This window comes from Rousettus aegyptiacus, unplaced genomic scaffold (assembly GCF_014176215.1).
Source record: "Rousettus aegyptiacus isolate mRouAeg1 unplaced genomic scaffold, mRouAeg1.p scaffold_m13_p_1, whole genome shotgun sequence".
NCBI lineage: Eukaryota > Metazoa > Chordata > Mammalia > Chiroptera > Pteropodidae > Rousettus > Rousettus aegyptiacus.
The window spans coordinates 39,975,046-40,001,887 of record NW_023416284.1 but is presented as its reverse complement, the minus strand read 5'-3'; the positions used below and the strand labels follow the sequence as shown (position 1 = coordinate 40,001,887).

At 40.6% G+C, this 26,842-nt stretch overlaps 1 protein-coding gene and 1 long non-coding RNA gene across 15 annotated transcripts in view; one reads left to right on the top strand and one right to left on the bottom strand.

Annotated features, from left to right (window-relative positions):
* The window catches only part of FGGY (FGGY carbohydrate kinase domain containing), a 401,184-nt gene that overhangs the window by 65,665 nt on the left and 308,677 nt on the right, over nucleotides 1-26,842 (bottom strand). The gene's annotated exons all lie outside the window — the stretch shown is intronic.
* LOC107518342 lies at nucleotides 748-17,825 on the top strand. Its single transcript, XR_001598828.2, has 3 exons — nucleotides 748-1,166; nucleotides 16,788-16,919; nucleotides 17,694-17,825. It is a non-coding gene; the product is annotated as an uncharacterized LOC107518342 (long non-coding RNA).

Below are 26,842 nucleotides of genomic sequence, written 5' to 3'. Positions count from 1 at the left end.
TCAAATGAAAAAATCAAGTAGGTCAGGGGGCTGAAGAATGATAGGAATGGAGCGGGCAATTGTATAGGGTGGCCAGGAGTGGCATCTCTCTGATAAAATGATAACTGCACAGAGATCTGAAGGGAATGAGCACGTGAGCCAAATATCTAAGGGAAGAGGATTCCGTGCAGAGGGACCTCTAAGTATGGAAGCCTTGAAGTGGATGTGTACGGTATGTGGAAAGAGCAAAGAAGCCAGGGTGGATGGGTAGGTGGCCTGGGTAGGCACAAAAGAGCAGGAGATAAAGTCAGAAAAGGCAGGTCCTCAAGGCCACGGCAAGGACTAAATAAATGAATCAATAAATAAGACAAATAGAAGCTCTTCATCCTGAAATTTATTCCAGGTATGCGAGCTTTTTTAAAAATTGAAATACATAATACACCATCCGCCCCCAAGCACAAAAAGATATTTGATCATAACAATACCGAAATCTCTTAGCCACAGTTGTTCCAATGAGATCCTGTAGTTCCGTGGAGGCAGTCTAAGACCTGTCATCTCCTTTCTGAAACAAAATTTGAGACTGTTTCTACATCTACAAAGTGAAATGAAGGCTTGAGGCCAATTTTTCATATAATTCAATTTTTAAAAAACTTACATATGCCTGAAATCTTTAGATAATGGAAAGAAAAGTGGATTTTCCTCTCTTTGTTATTAAAGTAATTGGCTCAAACTCTCATTTCATTTTGTACATGTAGGCAACAACCCAGAGTCTGTAATTAGTTTCAAACCACCAAAGAAGAAACAGAATTAAAACCTCAACTAACTGAAGGACCTTTTTTCCCTTGACATACTCGGCTTTCAATGGCTGGAGGCTGAAGGCACAAATCCAAAAAGCAAGCTCATGACAGGAACTTGTTTCAAAAGCAAAGCAAAATAACTTGCAAAGTATGCCTGGGTTAAGTCCAGTATGAGCTCCTTACCTGCCGCCTTCTCCATCTCTATTTCTAGTTCTACATAATAAAAGAAGGCACCCTGCATGATGATGAACCCCCAATCATCACAGTACAGCCCATCGGGCTCATGGACTGCATACTAAGAGAGGCTCAAGAATGCTCATTTCTTTCAGAGATTTGGACCAAGAAGGATGAAATCAACACTTTCCTGTGAACTTCCCTTTAACCAGAAAGGTACCTAAACAAAGACATGCTATTACATGAGTATGGGAGTAAAACATGGATCTCTCAATACTGGGGACCTGAGCTCAGAATATCTTGGGTTATTTAAGGGTAATTAGTACCTACTCAGTCCCTGGCCACCTCTTTGGAGAGTTAATCTCTGTGAACCTCTGTTTATCTGTAAAATGACAATTATAATGTTTGTCTGCAAAGCCCTTATCAAGATTAAATGAAATAACGTCTCTAAAATGCCTAGAACTATGTCTGACCTATAATAAATGATTAACATGCAGTGTTTTCTTTGATAAACATACTTATATATCTTATATTTGCACCTGGCATGGTTCTGTCAAGTAGTAGTCTCTTGATAAATGTTTGTTGAATAACTAACTGTCTGAATGAAATATATCCAGGAAGTCTTGAATAATACTTTATGTAATGACAATATAATGCTGATAATAATTATCATCGATTGAGCACTTACTGCTGCTGGTCAGGTGCTGTGTGATATGTGCTCACATATAGCATTTCACTGAATTCTCACAACTTCATAGTAAGGTAAGCCTTCTTTTTTTAGCTCCACTTTGCAAACGAAGAACTGAAATTGGGCAAATTTCCTAGGATGACATAGTTAGTAAGTGGAAGAAGTGGATTTCGAATCCATATTCTTCCGATTTCAGAGAATGAGCCCTTAACTGCTATAGCATCCCATGGATTATTTTAGAGCTCATGTTTTAAAGGTACTTTTGGCTGGGGTTTTTGTTTTGTTATGTTAAGAAAGACTTAACTAGGGTGAAGAAGTCTTTTTGCTGCTCCCCAGAATAGCCTCATCTGGTTGGACTGACAGCTACCAGGAACAAGTGGGACTGGTAAAGCTGCCAGGGACCAACCCTTGAGAAGGTGGCTGAATGGTCCAATCCTTTTCCGAGGAGCTAGTACAAATCTAGTGGGGATCCCACTCTTGTGGGCTGGTGGGGGAAGCAGGGGTCTTGGGTGCTGAGCTGGAGGTAAAAGTGCCTCGAGGGCAAAAGTAAATTATTCAGAGAAGGGGAGCTGGAGGAGAGGTAGTGGGCACCAGTCCTACTAAGGTAGAAGCTAGAACTAAGGGTGCTGGGAGTGGCCAGGAACCAGGAAGCCAGAGTGAGAGTCCTGGGTTTGGAGGAATACAGAGAAAGTTTCCTGACAGGCTGTGATCAACACGAGGCTGTGGCAAGGAGCCTTCTCAGTGGGAGGTCCTGACCCCCTTGGTGTAAAGGTGGAAGTGTCAATGTACAGGTGAAGGGGTGGAATGGGATAACTTTAACCCCAGAATGCTTCTCTGGGTAAACTCACCTAAGAGGCAGTGTGAAAGAGACTAAGAGCATGGATTCAGGGGCCAAAATGCCTGGGTTCAAAGCTTAGTTTCTCTATTTACCAATGGTGTGACCATAGCCTTAACCTCTTTATGCCTTGATCTTCCCATCTTTTCAAAGGGGATAACAATGCCCCCTATCTCATGGATATAAAGGTAAAATGAGTTAATATATAGAAAATAGCTAGAAGAAAATATAGAAAGTGCTGACACAAAGAAGTGTTCATGTATAGTTCTATTACCACTTCCCAGAGCCAATGGGAAGACACTGTATAGTTCAATCAGCACATAACTCTTCCTTTTCCTCTCCCTCACACAGTACATTTTTAGCGGTGGAGCCAGGACTTGAACCTAAGTCTTCAGACTCCAAGTCCTCTGTTCCTCAACCACAGCTATCTAGTAGGAGGGTCTGAGCAGTGCTGGTTCTGGTTATGATCTTCTGACTCCATTCATATGCCCTTCTTGCCTTGCTATGTCCTCTTCAGTCATCTCAAACCCAGGCTTCTGTGGCTTAATCCCAGGTTGCCTCACAATTGCATATCACACTTCTGGGTTCATTCCACCTCATCCTTCATGTCTTTTCTGGCTCCTATCCAGCCTGATCCTGTTTGCAGAATAATTTCTTTCATTTCAGCATCCCTTGCTCAAAAGCACTCCATAGCTCCCCGTTGCCTATGGTGGGAAGTTTCAGACTTGCTTAGGTGGTGTAGAGCCTCTAATTCCTCTCTGTCTGAGTCCATGAATAATTGATAATACATAACAGCATCAGAACAAGCAGGAACAATTTTACTGGCAAAACCTAAATTATATTGTAAGGGCACACTATAAAATCCCAACCACAAACACGTTTCCACAGAAGAAAGTAACAGCGCAAAAGCCCTGCACTGTTAAAGTAAGCATGTGGAATATTTCTAATATTTGATGGCTACAATCTAAGCTTTAATATTCTCAGCTGCAAAACAGGATAATATCTACAGCATGGAATAGTTGGCCGGGTTAAAAGAGAGGATGTATATATGTACATACACACACACACACACACACATACATAGTGCCTTGGTCAACAATCCTGTTATCATAATTATCACTATTATTATTCTAAAACCCAGGCCCCTCTCTTTGGCCTTCAAAATCCTTCACCATCTGTTCCCAGTCTATACCTATTCTTAATTCCCACAGTTCTCTGGGGTTTGTCAGGCCTGTGTCATTGAGACATTTCCATTTGTCTTCTCTCTGTTCCATCACGCCATGATGCCTAAATCTGAGCTTTTCCTTTCTAAATCCTGCTCCATGTTTAAGGCCCAGCTTACACTGGACTGTCGCCAGGAAACTGTCCACGCACCCCATGGCCCCTGGCCCATCCTCTTGTCTGAATTCATACTCACTAATGATCTGCACTAAATAACTTTTAAAATGCCTGCTGTTGTTCTAATATTTTGATTTTCTTTCCCAATTCGATTGTAATCCTTTCTCAAGCAACCACTGAGATTTTTTTCTTTAATGTTAATTTTCCGCATAAAAAAGGGTTCTAAACGTCCCCACCAACATTTCCTCTGAGAGTTCCCAAATGGTGTGTAGATTCCTGTGAGATCAGAGGTCACATGTAGTTTCTCATCTTTTAAAGGAAGGTAATGAGTCTACTTTCACAGAACTGTTGGATGGATTGAGATGATAGCTGTAAAACCTCCCAGAGTATGCTGAATTGAAAATGTAATCAGAAGAGAAGGAAAAGACAGTTGGAATTGATAGGAACCTAGGAAGGGAGGCAGAAGGAAAATGAGTGTCATGGGTGAATGCAAAAGATTGCTAATCGAACATGTGTCAGTCATCTCCTATGTGCCAGGCACTGTGCTGGGCACTTTATATATTATACGTAAGATACTGGTGAAGAGCACACATTCTAGAGTCAAGGCTTAAATTAGGTTTAAATCCTAGTTCTGTTACCAGCTGTATGACCTTAGTTACTTAAAATGCCTATGGCTTATTTTCTTCATTTTTAAATTGAGATAATTTAAAGCAGGGGTTGGCAATATTTTTCTGTAAAGGACCAGACAGTAAATATTCTAGGGTTTGGGGGACGCACAGGTTCTGCTGCAGCTCTGCAATCTTGCAATGTAGCATGAAAGCAGCCACAGACTGAGTACATGTGAACAAATGGGTATGGCTGTGTTCCAATTAGACATTATTTGCAAAAACGGGAAGTGGGCAAGAATTGGCGTATAGGGAGTAAGTAGTTTCAAAACCTCCAACAGAGACTCTACCTCCTCGCAGCCAGAGGATTGAAGAGTACCCAGCACAAAGTAATTGCTCAACAAATACTAGCTGTTGATATTGTAATGAAACCATGGACAGGTGTTAGAACGACCTTTTTTGAGGAGAAGAAAACTCAAGCTCAGAACTTAACTAACTTCTCTAAGATATGACATCTTCTAACAGAGGCAGAATCAGAGTCAGAGCACAGGCTTGGACTCTAAAGTCAGTACTTCTTTCCATTGCAATTTTTTGTCAACTTCGAATTCCTTATCAGAACCAAGACCTGATTTCATAGACCCAAAGAGAACGAACTTTGCTCTAGTTCTCATTCTCCGAGTGTTATGGGACTTGGCACAAACACTGGTGACACATCAAATGATGAGACCGGGCCCAGGATCCAAACAAGCATTGTTGGAAAGCCCCGACTTTACTTCCTTGGAATCCTGATTCCAGTCACTGGGGAACAGGTGTGCAGTCCATGTTCACTACCCTCTCGGGTGATCACACAGTCTCAGCCTTCCCTGGCCTCGGCGTCGGTTTCCTATGACACAATGGATCAGCTGCCTTTGGGGAGGCCTAATTAAGTGCACAAATACGGCAGCCTTCCCAAATCGCACATTAGTTCTGCTTTAGAATGCCAGAACTTTTCTACCATGGAAAACGCTTCATGCCCTGACTCTTAAAAAACCCAGCAAATTCAAATGCATTTTGGGGGGTGGGGCACAAATTCCAAGCTGTTATGTGAGAAAGCAAGGAAAGAAAGAGCTTTTCTTGAAAGGGGGAAACAAAGGGCATACAGAAATGTCACCAAAATTCCCTGCAAACTCTCCAGCTTGCCCCAAGTTCTTTGTCTGAAGGCCCTGAAAGTGTGATTTATGTAACTCTTTCCCTGGGTCAATGATTGGCTTCTTAAACCTGAAACTCTAAAGCTGGTACAGCAAAGATTTCTTTCCGTATTTCACGTACATGGAATAAAAAGAAAAAAATAATCCCATTAAATGGCCCAGACTTTGTACATTTCAAAATTGTCTACCTATGTGACTTATTGTTTCTCTTTTCTTTTCCTCCTTTCCTCTCACCCCAAAGCCTAGTCTACCAACCAGTAGATTCTATAGAAAACCTCCTTGGTTCTGTAGCTGAGAAGACACTCTAATGGCTGTTTTTGTGCATGTGGATTTCACAGCAATCAGCTGTCTGCTTTATGTTTAATTCTTCTGGAGTAAAATTATTTCGGTGACAATTCTCCAAAAGACTCTGCTTGTTGTCTATTTCCAGAGTTCAGTGGACTGTTTGTATTGATCTGTTTTCCCTCATCAAAAAAAAAGAGAAGGCTTGGCCTTCAACTTGACAATCCTACAAGACTATGCAAAGGTGGAAGCCACTGGACTAGAAGTCAAACAGGTTCCCCCACCACTAGGTCTTTGTAGCCCAGAATCTGCATGGATCCTCCAGGCTCCAGGCTGACACCCAACCCAAGCCTCTGGCAGGACAGATGCAACCCTTCAGCTGGCCATCACGGGCTTCCCGCCCAGGGAAACAGCAGCCTCTGTCAGGCTGGTTACCTCAGGAAAATTGAAGGGGCATTTAATCAGAGTTGCCATAGATCCCAATAAACTTGCCTTTGCGTCCTAGACACTTTTAGTTATCGATTATTGATAATTATGCCAGGACATGAGGTCTGTTGCGGGTACATGATCACTGTTCCACTTCACTTCTCTGGACAGTTGGGAGATTTGGAGAAATGAGTGACATTGTGCCCTTCTCTCTCTAGGGTCCTAAGAAACTGGGAAGTTTCAGACTTTGAATTTTCATTTTGATGCCCTTATTCTGTGTTGCCTCTTCTAACAGACTCTGCCAGACTTTAGACTTCACAAAAGCAGAGATGTACCTAGAACATACTGAAGTATACTCATTGTATGTGAGGTGGAGACTTTCTGATGCTGATGGCTAAGGAAGAACCTGCATTTCCACAAGCCGGAAAGGCTATCTTCACAGAAGGCCCATGTCAGGAGTTCTAAAACTTTAGACCTATAAAGTATCCAAACCTTTTGGAGACCTGAAAAAATTTAGCAGCTTTGTATTTTGCCATATAAGGACCTTAGAAAAAAGCAACTACTCAACATTTACTCTGACTGTTTTGTCATAACAAAAAGGAGATTTTAATACTAAAAAAAAAAAAAAAAAAAAAAAAAAAAAAGCTTACCTTGATTTTAGAATAAAGGGAAATCATTTAAATTCTCTACATTTAGCTTCATTAAAAACTTATACACTGCCTTTATTTTTTCATTTCCCCTAGGCTAATGAAACTCTGTTAAGGACCTGCAGTGAGGGCCACTCGTGGATGCGTCACTTCTGTGGTCACCCAGGGCCCCACACCAGGAAGGGCCCAAGCTTGGGGTTTGGTGATCTGCAGATGCTGTCTTGAAATTCTTAATCTTACCTTAGAAGTTGTGCTTTGTAAAGGAAGGCTGATGGGACGATGGAGCAAGGGCTGCGTAGTCTGCTGCTGCCTTTTCTTTCCTGGTTCTTAGTTGTCTGTTTTTTTGCCTTCAGGTACCTTATTCCACATCACTGTTGTTGGCCACGCACCCCTGATGGTGAAAGGGTGGCATGGGGTGGGAGGAAACAACCACAGGTGTGGGGAGAACCAGGTTGGGTAGTGAGCCTGTCGTGTTCCGTACAGGGTGGGGCGATGCAGTGGCTCTCCACCCCCCACGCCTCCCACTGCCATGGAGTGTTGGGTAGGCAGCTGAGAAGCTGGAGACCCTGGGGGTCACCATGAGTTATGACAGCAGGCTTCTGGGAAGGGGTGACTTCCCTGGTCTGGACCAGGGTCCTGCATTTTTGTTTTGCACTTGGTCCCACAAATTATGAAGCCAGCCCTGCCTGCAGTAGCCCTCTGATGACATTGGAGAGCTCCTCGATTAGCTGACAGATCCTTGCTCCTAAACTGCTCTCTACTCCTGTCACTTGTAAGTAGATACTCTGAGTGATGGCTTCAATGCCCAGAATTCTTAGCAGAAGGCAGATGTCCCCAGAGGCCAGCACTGGCCTGTTGGGAGCCATTTTATTCTTGGCCTGGCCTGGGTGGCTAATCATCTTTATCACCTTTCATTGATGGGTAGCATATTACACTTTAGGAAGCACTCTTTTACTCTGTGTGTGTGTGTGTGTGTGTGTGTGTATGTGTGTGTGTGTGTACGTACGTATGTGTGCATATACATTGATCTCACTTTCTCTAGCCTGATGAACCTGAAAGAGCTTATACTTTGGATTTTCAGACAAATTTAGGTTCGGGTCCCAACTCTCACTTTCTGGCTGTGTGGCTTTGAGCAAGTGATTTGTCTTTCTAAACTTTTAAATCCTCAATTGTAAAGGGAGATACCTACTTCACATAATCCAATTGAAAAATTAAATGTGGTTATACAATCCAGCATGGTATCAGCTGATCAGTTAACATTCCTTCCTTTCCTCTTTTTCATCTGCACCCAAGAGATGAGGAACAATGCCTAGGGTAGGAAGCAATGTCGCCTAGGTAAGCCCACCCAGTACAGGCTGAGCCAGGCATCTTATTGGTCCAGGGGCCTTTCCACTGGTCAAGAGGTAGCATTGCTTCATAGAAAAAGCCCTGGATAGGTGAGCAGCAATAACTCTGGAAATACAAGGAGCTGCTTCTCAAGGAATGAGGTTTGAGCAGACAGGACTAGTTAGTTTTGACAGGTGAGAGGAAATACTGAAATGGGGTGGAGGAGGAAGGTTGGGAGGAAGATAAAAGCATGAAGTATAAACACAACCTCCTTCTCATCTTTCCCACATCCCAGCCTTGCCTTTGGAGAGGCTGGCAGACCTTTTGTTACTGCAGTGGAAAGGTTCAGGAGGGCGGCATTAATGTGCTTTGGACTAAAAATCAGGAGGCCTGGATTCTAGTCTTGGATTTTCTGTCTATGACCTTGGGAGCATAACCTCCTACTCTGGAACCAAATGTCCCATCTTTTAAATGCATTAGACTAGATAACCTGTTAAAATTTCTTCTAGGTTTGATACTTTTTTTTTTTTTTTTAAGTTAGAGAAAGGATAGATATTAAAACATATTCTGTAAGAGGCTGGGGCATGTCCACTGAACTAGGTGGCTTTAGGAAGGCCTGTCCCGCATCCTGGGATGCTGGTTCTTAGGGCAAGGCCATTTGTTGAGACTCCATAATGGCTGACCATCTGATGATTCTTGCATCTCTATCCACACCCAAAAGCCGCACTCAAATGGGCTGTGACTGACTTCATGAACAGTGACAGATTCAGCCATGTTCACAAGAAGTGTTTCAACAGTCATTGCCAAACAGAAGGAGCACTGTGGGCTGTTGTGGTGAGAATTCTGGGGAGTGCTATTTATGGCTCTGTTTTGGTTTACCCTCAGCCTAGTACACAGGGTACAGTTGAAACTGGCCTCAGCTGAAAACACTCTCTTGTTTCTCAGGGCAAAATTTCCAAACTTTTACATGCAGCCTGTGGGCTCTAGGCTTACTGCTCCTGCCTCTGCCTCTTCTGGTTTCCCAGAGAAACAGTGTCTCCCCTCCTACCTTCTCCCCTTCTCCCTCCTGCTTGGCCTCTGAGTCATTCCTAACAGAGGCAGCACATATATTAACAGCATATCATTAGGGATTTAGAGCCAGACAGACCTTGGCTCAAATCCCAGATCCTCCATTTTCTAGTTGTGTGACCTTGGACAAGTCACTTAACCTTTCTCACCCTCAGTTTCATGAGGTGAAGACTGGAAGTAATAGTACCCAACAAGACTGTTTTAATAATTTAAATGATATATGTTGCTGAAGATAAATCCTGATAGACATCCTTAATTGTGTTTTTCTCTCTGCCCCAATCATTTTGGACTGATCCATAGAAACCACGCTTCTGCCTCAGTTTCCCTTCCTGAGTTTTGATCTCTTTCCTATTTTGTGGTCCTGATCCACCAGGGCATACTGGGCCCGGGCTCTGCCTGTGCTGCCCAGGAACCACTGACTGCAGGCAGGGAGAGTCCCATGGATGGAAAGGAGATATGAGTATTGATCTAATTTTGTAGATCAAGAAGCGAATGTTGGAGAGGTTAGGTCCAATGTCACAGGGGGGACAACAGTGGTAAAGGCTGAACTCTAACCCAGTGTCTGACTTCAGAGCTTCTCTTATAATCACCAACCTCTTTGCTTTGGAGCACCAGATACTTGCTTCATGTTCCTTCCTACGTTTTTCGAGAATCATTACCATACTCGCCACCACTTATTGAATACCTATAATCATTACATACATTATCCCGTTTGACCTTCCTAGCAATCCTGTGGAATATTTTCAAACCTACTTTACAAATGAGAGCGCTGAGGTTGGAATGAGTATGTTATCCAAAGTCAAGTAGCCGTGAAAGGAGGAGCCAGGATTCATACACCACATATGATTTCTTTGTAGCTCCTTGCACACTGTGCTGTGTGCCAAGTGCTTTATAAACATTAACTCTTGTAACAGCTCTATGAGGTAGGTAATACTACAATGCCCATTTTCAAGATAGAGAAACCGAGGCAGGAAAAAATTAAGAAATTTGCTCCAGGCCTCACAAGTAAGAGTGACAGAGGCGGATTTTGAACCCAGGCAGTCCAGCTCCAGTGTCTGTGCTCCAGCCTTGAGCATTGTGTTGGCAATAAGAAGTGAAGGATGACAGGTGAGGTGAGGGGAAGAGACGATTTCAAAGGCAGCAGGAATTTTCCTTGTCTAGGCAGGAGGCTCAGAGTCCAGAAACTACAAAAGCTCTGGAAGAAGGAACTCTCCACCAACGTGGACGGGAGCAGGCCCCCAGAGTGCTGGCTCCTCTCCTCCACAAGGGGTTGGCCACCCTGGAGGATTTTCCAGCATTGAGCAATGGTGTAGGTGTTTTGTTTCCTTTAGGCCCACTGAGATGCAACATGAGGAAATTGCCTCAGACTTTTGAGCAAGCTGTGATTCTACTATTCAGCTACGAAATCCTCAGAAGAGCTGGAAGTCAAAAGTGTTAAATGACCAGTTACATTTAAATGTCCAAGGAGGTTGGGCTTTGTCAGGAAAGGCAAAAACAAACATGTATTGAGTAGCTACCAGGTGCTGAAACATGGAAGTTGTTAAACCTCATAATAACTTTTTAAAATTATGATTCACTCCATTTTACGGATAAGTAAACTAAGGCTCAGAGCAACAGCGATATCCTCAAATCTGGTGGCATGTAAAGGAGACTGGTATGGTCCAAGGACAATATATATGACGTTGGGTTGTATGCTCTTGGCTAGTTCCCTGGTACCTCTCATTGGCCTGTGATCCACATGATTGTAGAATTTTCCCATCATTAACGTTGAAATTACCAGAGCATCTGCCCAAACACAGAGATCATTCTGCCAACCTGGTGTATTTTGGTTTAAAAAATTATCATTTTGAAAAACAGCTTCAGGAGAAGAAACAGTTTATAGGGAAAGCTTCCAAGAAATCTTGAAGTCATAAAGAAAAATTCACAAATGCGAGTACATGAAAATTTAAAACTCCTGTACAGGATATCACTAGCAAAGGTAGATGATGAGGGCCACATCATAAGAAAGTCTTCAATGTATATGTCAAAGGATTGATCTACAAAGTATTTAAAGAACTCCAAATGAATGAGGAAAAGACAAACAACTCCATAGGAGAATGAAGAAAGGCTATTAATAGGCCATGAACAGAAAACATAAATCAAGTGACTGTGGATATAAAGAAATGTTCATTCTTAACTAGTAACAGGGCAGACGCAAAGGAAGAGGATGATGAGAAGTCATTTTCTGCCCAACATATTGGCAAAAATGTTAAATCATTGACAATATCCAGTGTTGGCAAAGGCACAGGGGCGCCATTGGCAGGAATACAAATTGAGACAGCCTTTTTGGAGTAATTTTGGCCACAGCTAATAAATTTTAAATGCACAAATCCTTCTAATTGAAATTGCACTTTTTCTGTATCTAAGATAAGTCTTTATACTTGTATAAAAGGAACCATATCAATGATGATCCTTAACACCATTTATAAAAGCTAGACACTAGAAACTACCTAAATGTCTACCAATAAGAAATTGGTTAAATAATTTTTTATGTATGCAGACTCTGGAATTACTACCAATATGTAATAGGTATGGGGCAACTTTATATTCATTAACATACTCTCAAAATTTAAGTGGAAAAAAATTTTCAGAACAATTTAAGTGAAAAAAAAAAGTTGCATAACAATTTGTACTATATGGTTCTACAGATGTGTGTATTAAAAAGGTTAGGAAGACATATAAAATGTATAATAATGATTATCTCTGGGTAATCAGGAGAGGTTTGTGCCTTTTGTGTTTTGTTCTCTGTTTATATTGTTCGAGTTTTTACAATGTCTAAGTATATTCCTATCATTTTTCAATTATCTAAAGAAGAGCAAGTTGGCCACAGAGACAGAGCTACCTGCCCTGTACTCTGCGTTACAGACTGTTTGCCCAGGATTGAGAAATACACTGACCCAAAGCGGAGGCTCCCTCCTCTGCTGATGGGAATGGAAAGCAGCTCATTTAGAAACCACCTTTCCCTCATTCTGTCTGTCACTCTGTCTGTCTCTCTGTCTCTCATTTCCAAAGGTGCTCACACATCTGAATGAGTGTGTACATATACATATTCCTCTGGTGCACATGTTCACTCAGAATAAAACTGCATGGGCTAGCTCACGATCCGAGAACTTGAATTCTGGACCAAAGCGATTCTTGTCATCTTGATAAAATTCGTACACAATCACACCCTAATACAACAAAAACAATAAATTGTCAAGCCCCATCAGCACAAGCCTTGATTTAAACCATGGGGTCCAGTGGGCACGCATTGGATGTGAAACTCCTTAAATAATGGCTGTGCTAGACTAAAACATATCAGATGTTCTTTTAGCCTTAGCTCGCCCAAGATATAAACTATGTGTTCAGGGGAAAGCAAAGTCAAATGACTCATGACAGAGTTTGTTTTTAGTATGAATTATTTTTTCTGGCTCCTTGCTTTTAAAGACAGATCTTTTTCAGAAGAGCTGAAGGCAAGGGCTGCTGGGAGCTGGGTTCATGAGCCTTCCCACCACTCCTGAAAGCTGAAAGTAGATGCGCTGGGAAAAAGAGTTTATTTCCCATTATGATCACTCCCATCATGCATTGCTTCTTTTTCTTTTCAAAACAAACCATGTAATGGCAGCCTCTGATGCCTGGGTTAAGAAGTGGAAAGAGAACCAGATTTAGAGTCTAAGAGACCTGAGCTCCAATTCCAAATTTGCTATTTACTAATTGCATGATGCAGGTATGGTCATATGACTTTCTCTGGGCTATAATTTCCTTGAGTATGAAATGGGATGAATGAGCATCCACTGGACCATGGTGAGGATTTCATGACACAATCTAGGCAGGTGTCTGACCCACAAGGGGCACTCAGTAAAGGGTACTGGACTAAACACCTGAGGACAGGGATAGTGTCCTAGTTACCTCAGAATTTCTAATGCTTGTTTTAGAACTAGAATGGGACAAAAAAATATTAGAAGAATTGAGTTAGCAATGTATTTTTTTCTTATAATATGCTAGGTAGGCACTGTTCTAACTACTTTATATGAATTATCTCAGTCCTCATGAAAAATCCTATGAATTAGAAATAAAAGTTATCCACATTTCGTGGTTGAAGAAACTGAGGCAAGAGAGGTTAAGAACCTTGACGAAGGACACACAGGTGGTTGGCAGAGGGGCAGGGATCTGAATGCTTGCAGTATGGCTCTAGAGCAGGAGGGAGAAAGGGAAAATGGGCAGACCAGAGGCTCCCTATGTGGAATCTAAAGAAAGGCTACATCAGGAAGAGCCCACCTCTTGGAACACATTAGAACAGACATAAGGGGAAGAAGAACATTAGGAGCATGGCTATTCATGACCCTGAGGAAACAGGTCATGGACGACTGGAAACCACCCATGAGAGTGCAGATTAGGACAGCTTTTTAGGGTGCTCTGGGCCTACAGATGCGCATGCTTCTGGAGGGGTGAGGATCCCGGACAGGATTGCTGGCCAGGAAGGATGAGGGAGCTGCCCAGCTGGTGCCCATACATACTACTACTACCTTACTCTCAGCAGATAGAATTAAAATGAACACAGAATTCCAGAGCTGGAAGGGACCTTAGGCATTGCTTGGCACCATTTCACTGTACAGTAGAGAACTGTTACTTGCTCAGTACCACATCACAAGTTAATGGTAGAGCAAAGACCAGAACCCAGCTAACTAATTCCCAAGCCTGCAAGCTACCTCTGGCATGCAGAATATACCAACGGCTACTCTCCTTTCTATGCAAAGCCTTGAGGTTATGACTTCTTTTTTCAATCATTCATCCAAGCAATATTCATACAAGCAATGTTCAGGAGAAAGGAATGCTAGTCATGGGGCTTTGGAAAGTCCAGCCTCATTGATAAGGCCATTCCCATCCCTAAAATGAATGCTTAGTTTGCTCTCCAAATATGTCATTGAATAATCAACTAGGCAAGCAACCGTTTGATAATGATGTGTGTCTCCATAAGAGGCTGCCTATAGGGAAACTATGGGATGAATTTGGAACAGTGATATATCAAGGTGAATTTACAAAATACCTTTTCGGTTTATACTTCCATGTCATAAGCTGCCCCTATCACACATGTGTAGACAAAAGCATTCATTCGTTCATTCATTCACTCACTCAAATTCACATTTTCATCCAATACACAGTTGAGTTCACCTCTAGGTTCATGAATCGTTTTTGCCTAAGATCGAAAATTCTGCATACCCTCCCCTCATCTCAGTCCCTCAACAGACACACATATACATGCAAACTAAAGTGTCGTTTAGTTAACACTTCCAAGTCCTGGCTCAAATGTCATTTCCTTGGAACATTTTTCTGACTCCCCAAGGCCGGGTGAGGTGCATCACTTATCACGGCACAGAGCACACTCTATTATTGTTGTCTATTTAATTGGATTTCTCCTCTGCAATGTCATAAGAAACCTGAGAACAAAGATTGTCTTTCTTGTTTAGAGCTGTGTCTGTGAACAGAGAGAGATAGACCTAGCACAAGAGACAGGCATACAGATGGCACTCAAGAAACATTTGAATAAATAAATGCAAGAAAGAAAAAATGATTGGAGAATGATTATGACACAGACTCTGCCTTCTGTAAGCTTCCAGTCTAGTGGGCGGTGGACACACAAAGGAGAGTCACCATACAGATGAGAAATACAACCAAGGTCTGTTCTGTGCTACAAAAGTACTGAAGAATAAATGACTGTGTCAAGATGGTTGGGATTTTTGCTACTGCCTTATGTTCATCTTAATCTGACTGTATAGGATAGAAATGTGTGGGATGTGAGTATATGTGGAAGGCACACAGAGTATAACTTTTTACAGTTCAATTCTCTTGTCTGTGGCTCTCTCCACTCCCTGACTCCCATGGGTGACATCTCAGGATGCTGCCTTTCCAGACCATTTCTTTGAATTCAGTGAAATCATGGCCTACGGCAGAAAACAGACTGTCAGAAAGCTGAGGAAGGAAAGAGAGAGAGGAGAGCCACATCACAGAATTCTTCTTATTTAACACATTCCAGCCTTCCTGGTCTTTTTCCTTTTCCTCGGCACATTCGATCATTCCTACCTCAGGACCTTTGCACTCGCTGTGCTCTCTGCCATTCAAGTCTCACCTCAAACATCCCTTCCTGAGGGTGTTCCCCACCACTCACACAGCCAGTCCTTCATGCCCAGTCTTTCCAGTCCTTCTTTGTTTCCTTACATTGCTTTACTTTCCTTCACAGAATTTTTGCTACCTGAAATCATATTATTTGCTGTGATTACTTGTTTCTGGAATTACTATTACTGGACTCCTGCCAAAAGAATATAAACTCTTTGAGGGCAGATATTGCTTTTCAAGAGACACAGCTGGATAAAAAAAAACAAAAAACAAAAAACAAAAAACCAGGCATCAAAGGGTGAAGGAGATGCAATAGCTCCCAAAGGGAAAGCTAGTTAATGGAAAAAAGAAAAGTAACCTGAACTGACTTCCAAAGTTTAAGAAAGAATTAAAAATATTAAATTCATAACATTAACTCTTTCACTGCACGCTAACTGGACAGCTGATATAGTACTCTGCTGAAGTTTTCCTTTTGGGGATTCATAAACATTTCATGAACATTTGTAAAATGGGGATAATTTTAGTTCCCGTCTCATATTATCATGGAGAGGAAATGAGTTAATTCATGTCAAATGAGCTGAACAATGCTTGGCATATAGAAAGCATCAATAAATGTTGCCTGTCCTCCCCCGCCACACACACACAAAGAAATGTGACAGAGTGGTAGTAACTGTTTATAAGAATTTTATGTATTGCTATGTAGTAGATTTACTTTTTGTTTCAAAATGAAGCACAGAACTTGTACAGGGTACAAAGTTAAACACTTTGTTTATGTCCTGTTTTGAATTTAACATAGTGCAAAATGGTTTTGTAAGTTATTTATCAGCATTTATATAATCAAAGAATTTAATAAACAAATTTGTTGATTATTTAATTAAGGATTAAAAGTTTTGAGACATATAGAACCACAAAAGAACTGTGAGAAATTAGAAGAAATGATACTAAAAAGTTTAGTGGAGAGAATAAATAGGCTAAAAGGCTGTAATAAAACTTTATAAGGATTAATACACAGAACAGTAAAGAAAGAAAAGAGACGAGCATTAGAAGATGTGAGAAGAAATTACAAGGCAGTAAATGGAAGCACCACATACAATAATCACTTTGCTGCAATCACCATGGGACATGCCTGTTACAAAGATGAAAACAGTAATTAAACTGCTAAAACAAGAACACATTAAATAAATACAATGATATTTTATTAATAACTTTTAACAGTCTGCTAAAACAGAATATAATACTCTAAGGTTGGCTAGTTCTCTATAAAAAGATTTTTTAATTACCACTCTTTTTGGTTTGTTGCTAGATCGGAAGTCTGATGGATGGAACCAGCAATCTATCTTACCAACTGCCATTGCCTTCTCTCTCCTTCAACCCCAAGACCCATAAGCATTTCGTTGCTGCATCTCAAAGAGCATGGGGATTGCTTTTCAAAAAGGTACTGGGAACATTATAGCAGCATATGCAATGTTCCTTAGAGTCCCTAGGTGTCACTATTGCAAAACGAACGGAAGCCTGAATCATCAAAAGATTAAAAAAAAAGGAGAGAAAAAACATAACATAAAAAGTACATTTAGTACAAAACACTAAAAGCAATAACAGCTTAAAAGGCAGACACCATTTATTACAGAAGCTACAAACAATTTAGTATCTCTATGACAATTATTAATTTCCTTTTTAATTCAAGGGCTCACCCCACGAACAAGAGACATCTTATTTTTCAGCCAGAAAAAAAAACCTCAGGGTTGTTTTCTCTCTCTTTAAAACATTTAGATTTAAGGGCTCAATGGAAACCCACACGATGCTAAAAGGTTGTGGTATAAGTCGTTTTATAATTAAGATTGGCTTGACAGCACAAGAGAACTAGCATTCAGAGTAAAAATATAAGATAATGAATGAGGGTTGGCCCAGAGGAAAAAAAAGTTATTTGATATTCAACCAAAAGCTATAATCTTATTAAATATATTTAAACATGGTTTTCATTTAGATTTGGCACCTTGATTAATGGGGAAGTATTAAATAATACCTGGCTGCTAAGAGTATGTTTAGGAATCAGTGCCACATAAAACATACAACGTGTACAGTTCAGTTTCATTGTTATTTAAGCTTCTCTGATCTCTTGGCTGTGAGCACACACATATTAAAAATTAAGTACACACACTCTATGCATGCTCAACCCTTTTAAAAGGCTTTTTTTTTTTTTTTTAAACAGAAACATGCAATGAAAAATGAACTCAACTCTGGTGAGAGGTAATGGATTCATCCCTTTGGGACAGCTGTCCTGTTTATCAAAAGGAAGGAGTGGGGAGGGTCAGAAGCAAAAAAAAAAAAAGAAGAAGAAGAAGAAGAATTCTAAGTGTTCTGCAAAGAGAAATGCTCAGCTTTAGAGGGGAGCTAAAATCAGGTTCTACGCTCAGGGTCCCTTCTTTGCCTGAGTTAGTGGCCAAATGAATGCAGACAGATGCTGACTGATTCCAAATGCATTAAAGAAACACTTGTTTTTTAATGAGGCAGGGCATCTATAGTTTTCTGGGTATTATGCTAGGCACTGATCAAGGGGTAGAAACTTGGGGGCAGGGTGGTCAAGACAAGTGAGGGAGACAGAAAATGGTGACGATGCAAAGAGCCAAGTGCCACAATAGTGTTCTAATCAATGTTTCTGCTGAAAAAAAATTTATATATATATATGTATATATATATGTGTGTATGTGTGTGTGTGTGTGTGTATATATATATATATATATATATATATATATATATATATCTGACAAACAGAAGCTGCAGAATAAATGAGCATTTTGTCCTTTCCAGTATTATGAGTTTCCCTAAAATCCTCAGGCTGGAACAAAACATTGCAGAGTGGCCAAAATGTCAGACAACATCCCATTGCATCTCTACACAACCCAGTGGAAGAGGTCCTACTATTATTATTTTTTAATTTGATAAATTAAATTTAAATCCAGAAAAGTACAGAAAAGAATACCTTATACCTCAAAAGGGGGGCGGAGGAGTAAAAGCTTTTTCTGACACAGATATAATTCTGTTCACTTACAGATGGTACAACAGAGTTTCTGGGAAGTTCATCACATTATTTGAGATCGTACATTTAATAAGTTAAAGAGGTTACGCTAGAGCCTAAGATTCTTTTACTTGAAAGTCCACTCTTTTAAACCTCTAATCACCATATCCCCACTCCTCTGTGGATGAATAAAGACTTAGGGCAGGAGCAATGAAGGAAATTTTGAGTGAAGATGGGGTACACAGCATGCAGTATCATTTATCTCCCTTGTCACCTACTTGCAAAAGACAGGAGGAAGAGAAGCTGAGTCCTCCTCAGACACTGCTTCTCATTGTCTACAACTGGGCTATTCCCCGTACTGGCCAGAAGTCACTAAAATGTTAAAAGTGCCAAAGTCTTCATAGCAATGATAGGTGCAATCAGGGACCACAAGGGGCAGGCTGTGTTGCATCAAGAATACAACCAGAAAGAAAGGGAATTTTAACTTATGCTACCACATGGATGAAGCCTGAGGACATTATGCTAAGTGAAATAAGCCAGTCGCCAAAGGACAAATACTATATGAGTCTACTTATATGAAGGGCTTAGAGTAGTCAAATTCATGGAGACAAAAAGTAGAATGGTTGTTGCCAGGGCCTGGAGAAAGGGGGAAATGAGGAATTGTTTAATGGGTATAGAGTTTCAGTTTTGCAAGAAGAAAAGAATTCTGGATATTGGTTGTGCAATAATGTGCATAATACTTAACACTACTGAACCATCCATTTAAAAATGGTCAATTTTATGTTATGTGTATTTTACCACAATTAAAACAAACTAACAAACAAAAGAAAGAATACAACCAGGAACTCCCTCTCCAGTAGTCATTTACAATATTCTCTCGCCTGGCACAGTATGAAGCATCACCTTCCAATTTTTTAGATTTGTAGAAGTGAAAGTCCTTCTGTGTTACATCCCAGCTACCGGTCTGGAAAGCAGGAAGTCTGGAGGAAATAGTTGTGTGTGTGTGTGTGTGTGTGTGTGTGTGTGTGTGTGTGTGTGCGTGTGCGCGCGCGCGCTTAACATGTAAGCTTTTACATCTGCATGTTTTATATGACTTCTCACCCTGGTTTGACCAGCAAAGAGCTCTCTGGCCATGAACAAAACACTTCCCTTTTCCAGGTCTCAACTTTTTCAGCTGTAAAAAGGAGGGACTGAGCGGGATGATCTCCGAAGGCCCTTTCAATTATCAGATTCCGATTCCAGTTTTTGCAAACGCTAACACTTTCTGCTCTGTTGGATATGCTTTCTTTATACTTCAGGCACTTCTGAAATACCTACTCACTACATTTTCCCCAGGAGTTGAGCACAAGGAGGAAGGAAGAAAGCAGGGTGAAGAAGGCAGACAAGAAGCAGAGAGTTAAGGGTGCCCTGGAAGGAGCACTGGACTGGGAGTCCGAGACTGAGGCATAGTCGTGGGCTCTGCCACTTGCTAGCCAAGCTTATCTGAAAGGAAGGAAGCATTTACTGGGGCCTTCTGTGTATAAGACACTTTAACACATATTATTATATCACAAATTTTAATAATTCACTTACCATCTTCACAATTGTTTCCATATACGAGTACTACCTGTAGTATTACGTCATATTTTTCTAAAATCTGAATAAACTCCTTTCGTTCTTTTTAAAAATTGCTTTTCTCTAAGCAAAAAGCCCATAAAAACCCAGGTTTGGTGCTGGTTATGTTTTTTTTTTTTCCCCCCAATATATGTTAAGATAAATATATAACTATTAGAAAAAGATTGTCCACGTGCCAGCTAAAATCATTGTGAATGCCACTGGCGTATGTGTGCATTATGGGAGGTGCCACATTATCCTACTTTATCACTTATGGCTACTAGCCATTCGAGCCTATAGAACTTAGTCACTCACCCAAGTTTGAACCAACAGACCCTAGAGCAATGTGCTGGTCAATATTCCTCTCATCTTTAGAATGGGTGTGTTCCATAAAGTTGCAAAGAGATATTTCCAAGATGTCCAAATTACCCTTCCAAATTACTTTGGAGACTGGCATAGGGTTAAAAAATTTTTATTTTGCCAACTAAGAACGCAAAAAAAAAAAAAAATTCTCATAACAATGTAATATAAAAAAAAAAGCACAGGACTTTCTACACCAACTACTTGGGAAGTATACTAGTCAGGATAATAAATCATTTAAGAAGAAAAACATTTATGATGTTCTGCTTACTCTTCTACATTTCTTATTCTGGGGCAAACTTTGTCAGAGATGAGCCACTATCCAGACACAGCATGGTGGACCACGGGACAATGGGAGACTCTTTGGAATCATGCAGATCAGAGTTCAAGTCCAGGTTTTGTGCTAACTACATGTGAAGCTCTGTGAAACCTTAAGCTGAGCCTCAACTTTTCAGTTTAAACTCAGGCTACTACTCATTGTTATAAAGATTAAAAGCTATAGTGAAAAAAACGCCTAGCGCAGTGCCTAACCTGTGTAGGAGCTCATTAAGTGGCAGTCATGACAGCTTTTTCCACTCACTGTATCTAACTAGGAAGATTGCTGTGAGGAGGCAATATGCCAATGCATGGGAAAGCGTGTTAGAAATGTTTTACAAAACTGTAATTGTTCCTGTAGATCTCAGCTTAGAAGTTACTTCCTCTGGGAAATGTTCTTTGACCCACCAAGTTGGATATGAAACGCCTGTGCCTGGTGCTATGGCACCTCATGCTTTCTGTTCACTTGTCACACTGTATTGAAATTGCCAGGCAATCTCTTCCTTACTGCAGCAGGCCCACAAAAGCTCCAAAAGGGTGGGAAATGTATCGGTCTTACTTGTTGTTTCTCTACCATCTAGCACACAGGTCTCTGCCAAATACAGTATTGGTGCTCTTCTAATTTGTTAAATGGGCACATGAATTAATGGGAGGATTGACAGGAGTTTTCATATTACTTGTATGGATGATGGTCCTGACCACGGGCTTGTAACAGAATTTCCCAATGTTTGGTCCTTGAAACTTAAGCAAAGTTAGATTTTCCATGAAAAACTACTTCTTTGGTTAAGCAAATTTGGGAAAGACTACATTCTACATGCTTCCACAACCCAGGAAATTCACTATGTGTGTTTACATATTAAAGTCTTATAAGAAGTCTTGCTATAACGATATCTAGTTAACTAAATATGCATTATCCAAACAAATTATTTCCAGGAATATGTTTTAATATACCAACAGACAAGTTTGAGAAATCCTCACCTATAGACAATTATAGGCTCTGAGCAAATGTTTTTCATGATTCTTATCAATTCTCTGTTCTGGGTCTCCTTCTTCCACTTAAACTGCATAGCCAGGAATCAGGAGAGACAAGCATACACAACTGGACAAAAAAGGTGACATCAACAATAGAACCTCTGAGAAAACTAGTAGATGTATGAATGAGCTGACCAGTCCAGGAACTGACCAAAAGTATTTTGACAGAGACTACAAATGTCCTCATCTGTATCACATCTCAGAGCTTTCACAGTTCTATGCATACACATCACTGCAATTGTTCTTCTTCCCCTTCCTGTCTCCTTTTCTCCTCCTCCTCCTCCTCCATCACCATCAAAATTTACAGCATACTGTGCTTGGCATTATTTGTCCTTCCTGTACTAATGTATTTAATCCTTACAACCACCTTATGAGGGAAGTTCTAGTGTAATTTTCATTTTACAGACGTGGAAACTGAAGTGCACAGAGGTTAAATAAGACATTTTGGAAGATAGGTAGAGCATTTTACAAATTTATACTAAGAAAGTTTACTGATTAAGAAATAGAAGCTCTGAGTGTTTAAGTGAAGCAGTAAGTATATAGCCGCAGCTGTCTGATTCCAAAGCAAGCTCCTTCTACCACATCAGGCTGCCTTCCTGCTCTTAATAGTTTTTATTTGTGAGTTACTTTATAATTTACTAAGCACCTCCATGTCTTTAATTCTATTTAAATCTCCTGACAATGCTTTAGACAGATTACTTCTCCATTTTGTAGATCTTGAAATTGAATCTCAGGAAGCTGCTACTACTACTACTACTACTACTACTACTACTACTACTACTACTACTACTACTATTAGTAGTAGTAGTAGCAGCAGCAGTAATAATAATAATACAAAATAATAACGACCTCCCACTTTTGATGAACTGATTACTCAAGGCAAAAGACCTCAGAAAGAGTAGATTTGGGGCTCAGATGCAAGTTTTCTGATGCCAAGTCCAGAGTTTGCTCCACCCTTGAAAGATGGGTCTCTCTAAGGCTGTAGCATGATTATTTCAGCTGTTGCAGGGGAGAGAGGTTTACAGCACCATCTCGGCATTCTGTTGGTGTGGTTTTTAAAGTGACTCAACATCTGCCATTAATTAGAGTTCCTGTTACCATGGTGATGGTTTTATTATTGCTAGGCTGATAAGATGGCCAGTTCAAGAACACTATCTTCCTCCTTTTCTCTCTCACTCTCCAGCAGAGTTTGGTCTTTTTAATCCTATCACCTAACATAACCGAACCTTTTGCCACATGGTATGATGGAGTGTTCCTCAAATAAGAACCCCTGTTGGATCCTTGGCAGTAATCTTTGGATATTTTTCCCCCTTTTACTCAGAGCAGAGGCTCTGTTGAATCAACTTCATTTAAATTTCATCTCTGACACTTATCAGGATTCCGAGCACGAACGAGTTAATTATCTTTGCTGGGTGTTGTTTTTTTCATATGGAGTAAGGTATAAGAAAACCTAACTGACAAGGTTATCTGGAAAATTTGATGTAATAAATAGAAGGATACTAGCACAGAGCTTGGAATGTAATGAGAATACAATAAATGGTAGCAGTTGTAATTATTAAAATAATAGCAATAATTATTTACAGAGAGATGAGATGAGACAGAAATTTAAGTTTGGGAGTTGGGGTCATTTTACTTTCATTCATTTATCAAGTATTTTAATTTATTCTTCCATTGATAGCCTTTAACACAAGATATATTTATTTGTATTTATTTATTTGTTTGTTTGTTTATTTTTAACTGTCTTTCTACTCAACTGTAAATGCGATATAGCCTTTAACACAAGATATATTTATTTGTATTTATTTATTTGTTTGTTTGTTTATTTTTAACTGTCTCTTCTACTCAACTGTAAATGCGATGAGAACTGGGACAACGGTTAATTTGTTCATTAATGTACACAGGGGGATATCTGTTGAATGGATGCACAAATATTTACCAAGCAGCTACTCTATCTCAATCTCTGTGCTCGACACTAGAGATATGGAACTAACTAAAGCAAGATTCTTATCCTTGAGGCAGTCACATGAGGGGGTCTGTAAAAACTTACAAAAGTAAAGGAAATGGGGCATTCATTCATGACTCTAAAGGGGTTTTGTATAAATCCAGTAACATAAATGGAATTAAATCTTCAGTAATCTTCTAGCACAAAGCACTGATTATGGGGGATGGCATGGCTATCTCAATGCTCTAAGTGTCAAGGAGGATTCGAACTGGTGGTGTTAAGCCCCCAGTGTAATCAGAAATTCTCTTTGAAATATACGGTTGAAAAAGAATGAAAAAGAAAAAGAAAGGCAAGGCCTTTCAGAGAGCTTGCCCACTGACTCCTCCCAGAACAGTCTGATCCCCTCTGCTGGTAAAGCAAGAGGTCAGATCCCTAGACGGAAAATCAGTCTCCAAGAGTTGCCGGATAGAATTTCTAATTTACCGGTGCCACACCATGGAGTCTGTTTTCAGACGAGGAGGATGAGACCCACAGGCTTTAGCTTCCCCACTGGTACACAACCAGGCCAAGCTGACAGCTCTCTCTTCAGGAGCACTGAGCATCTAGGACTCACAAAGGCACAGAGCCCTCAAACCTACCTTTCTCAATGGCCGGGATCACCCATTTGAAGCTATTTTATTATTATTGTATTATTAAGTATTAGCAGTAGCTTTTTAAATATATTTTGGGTTATTTCCTTTGAAACAATCTAACCCAGTGCTGCTTATGCTCAGCAGAGACCCTCCAAAGACGCCACATTATGGAGAAAGGGAGGGAGCAACAGGGTCATCGTGAAATAACCTTCTCTCTGTTTTATACACTAGCTTCCCAAACGTTTCACTCCTTTAAATTTTCTGAAAAGCAGACTTGATTCTTTCAGTTTAAAGATGAGGAATCTGAGGCCCAAAGATGTAGATTTCTTGCTTTCACCTGTTAAAATTTTCAATCCACACCCATCCACAGCAGCACCGTTGCTTTCAGTGGCCGACTTTCTGTGTGACCACCCACAAGTGGCTGCCTTCTTAGCCAGCTCCAGGAAGACCACGAAGTATCTGTAAAACTTCAATTCCAGTTTGGCACAACATACGTTTATCTGGCACCTACTCCTGGGTAAGGGGGAGGCCGACTTGGACTCTTACCTGGAAGCTCACACTGGAGTGGGGCAAGCAGACACTGAAGCATCTACAGGTAGTGCTAGAGATAAGCACAGGCGGTAGGAAAGTATAGAGGTTGGCCTTCCCAAGCAGAGTTTCCCAAACCAACTTTACAGATGGGTTTCAGTATTTTCCCAGAGAGCAGACCAGAGGGTTAGAATGTCTGGGTTCCTATCTTACTGGCTATGTGACCTTAGAAACTACTTAACTTCTTTGAGATTCAGTGTTCTTGTCCACAAAGGGCAACTAATATCAGGACCTCACGGGATCATTGTGGGGATTAAGTAACTTTAATACACAGAAAGTGTATAAATTGTGGCTGGTGCATACTACACGAATCATTTCTGCTATCAGTTTTAGGAACCCCTTGAAGAGAGGGGTCCTAGCTCCCAACCACACTACAATATGCTGGACTCACTGAAGCCTGCTATTTAAGCACTTGCTGGAATTCCCAGTTTAGGATTGTCAATATATTTCTCCTCCGGCATCTGTAGTGGTTAGTCTTGTGGAGATGAAGACAACTGCTGTAATCCAATTGTCTAAACCAGTCTGGTCTGTCAGGATCCCTCCTTATCAGAGATGCTGACAGGTGAAACTGACAAGGCCAGCTTCGTAGGAATTCCACTCTGATCTACGCCATCCAACACACAGGCTCCTCATGGCCAAAGGTCAGTCGACAGGGAGGGTGTGATGGAGGGAAGAGGAGAAAGATTTTGAGCTGGTGTGAAGCGCATTGCTTGCTTCTCATATCTCAATGCCATTGTCTGAGAAGCTGCCTTCTTTATCCTGAAATTCTCAGACTTGATATGGTACAACACGCTACACACAAATGCACTCTAGTGAAATAGGATAGCTTTCTAGGGACTGGGTAAAGAGTGCTCCCCTTCTATTTCAGGGACTCTTCAAAGCTGTTGGAAATAAGTAACAAACCTTTGTTATTACTCCTTGGCTGAACTAATTCACAGGTGATTTTTCTTAAGCAGGAAGCAGTATTATCATCTAGGAAGCACTTAATGTTGTTGATTTTTAAAAAGTGAGGCTATTAGCCTGTGATATATATTTTTTAAAACAATAGAGTCAGAGGACGTCAGGCAAAGGATCCTTCCAAGACTCCTGATCAAGTTTCCAACTGATCTATTTATAGTTAACAGCCCCCACCCCCAACCAACTGTAGTCCTTACACATCCAGCTTTCTCTTTTGCTACTCTGAAACTGGGAGCCTTCCCAGGAGTGGACCTGCTCTCCTTTCTGTTCACATTTATTCCTTTGTTGTCACTAGCACCTTCATCTGAAAAGCCCTCTTCCTGCTGCTTCTCTGCTTGTCTTAAGTTCACATTTCAAGTCCCACTTCTTATACAGAACCACACTTCTCCTTTCCGCTTGTAGCTGTTACCAGACAGTAGATTATATAATGGCACTCTCTGGTTTCAGGTTGCTTCGTTTTTATTTATGCAGCCTGACTGTCAGCTCCTTGAAGGTGGGGTACCTGGGTTTGTTTGCTTTTTATTTTTTTAATTTGTAAAAAACACTTGGCCCTATGCTATATAATCCAGTACTTTGATGTTACCAGTAGAAAGAGTGTGTTCTTGGGGACACAACAACCTGCATTCCAATCCAGCTTGAAAATTAACACCAAGTATGACCTTGGGTAAGTTATTTTAATTTTCTAGGTCTGTTTCCTCATTTGTAAAAATGAAAACAATAAACTTTCCACATCAACCTATTGTAAAAGTTAAGAAAAGTTAAATATTGTTTCTATAAAGAAACCTCCAGAAGAAAACTATAGGAATTATGAATGCAGCCTTTTTACTATCTACTTTGAAACAGAAAGCTTGGAAAACTGAGCAACAGATCTAAGTCTCTAATAAATAGAGACTCTGAGACATATAGACTTAAGTTAAACTCCT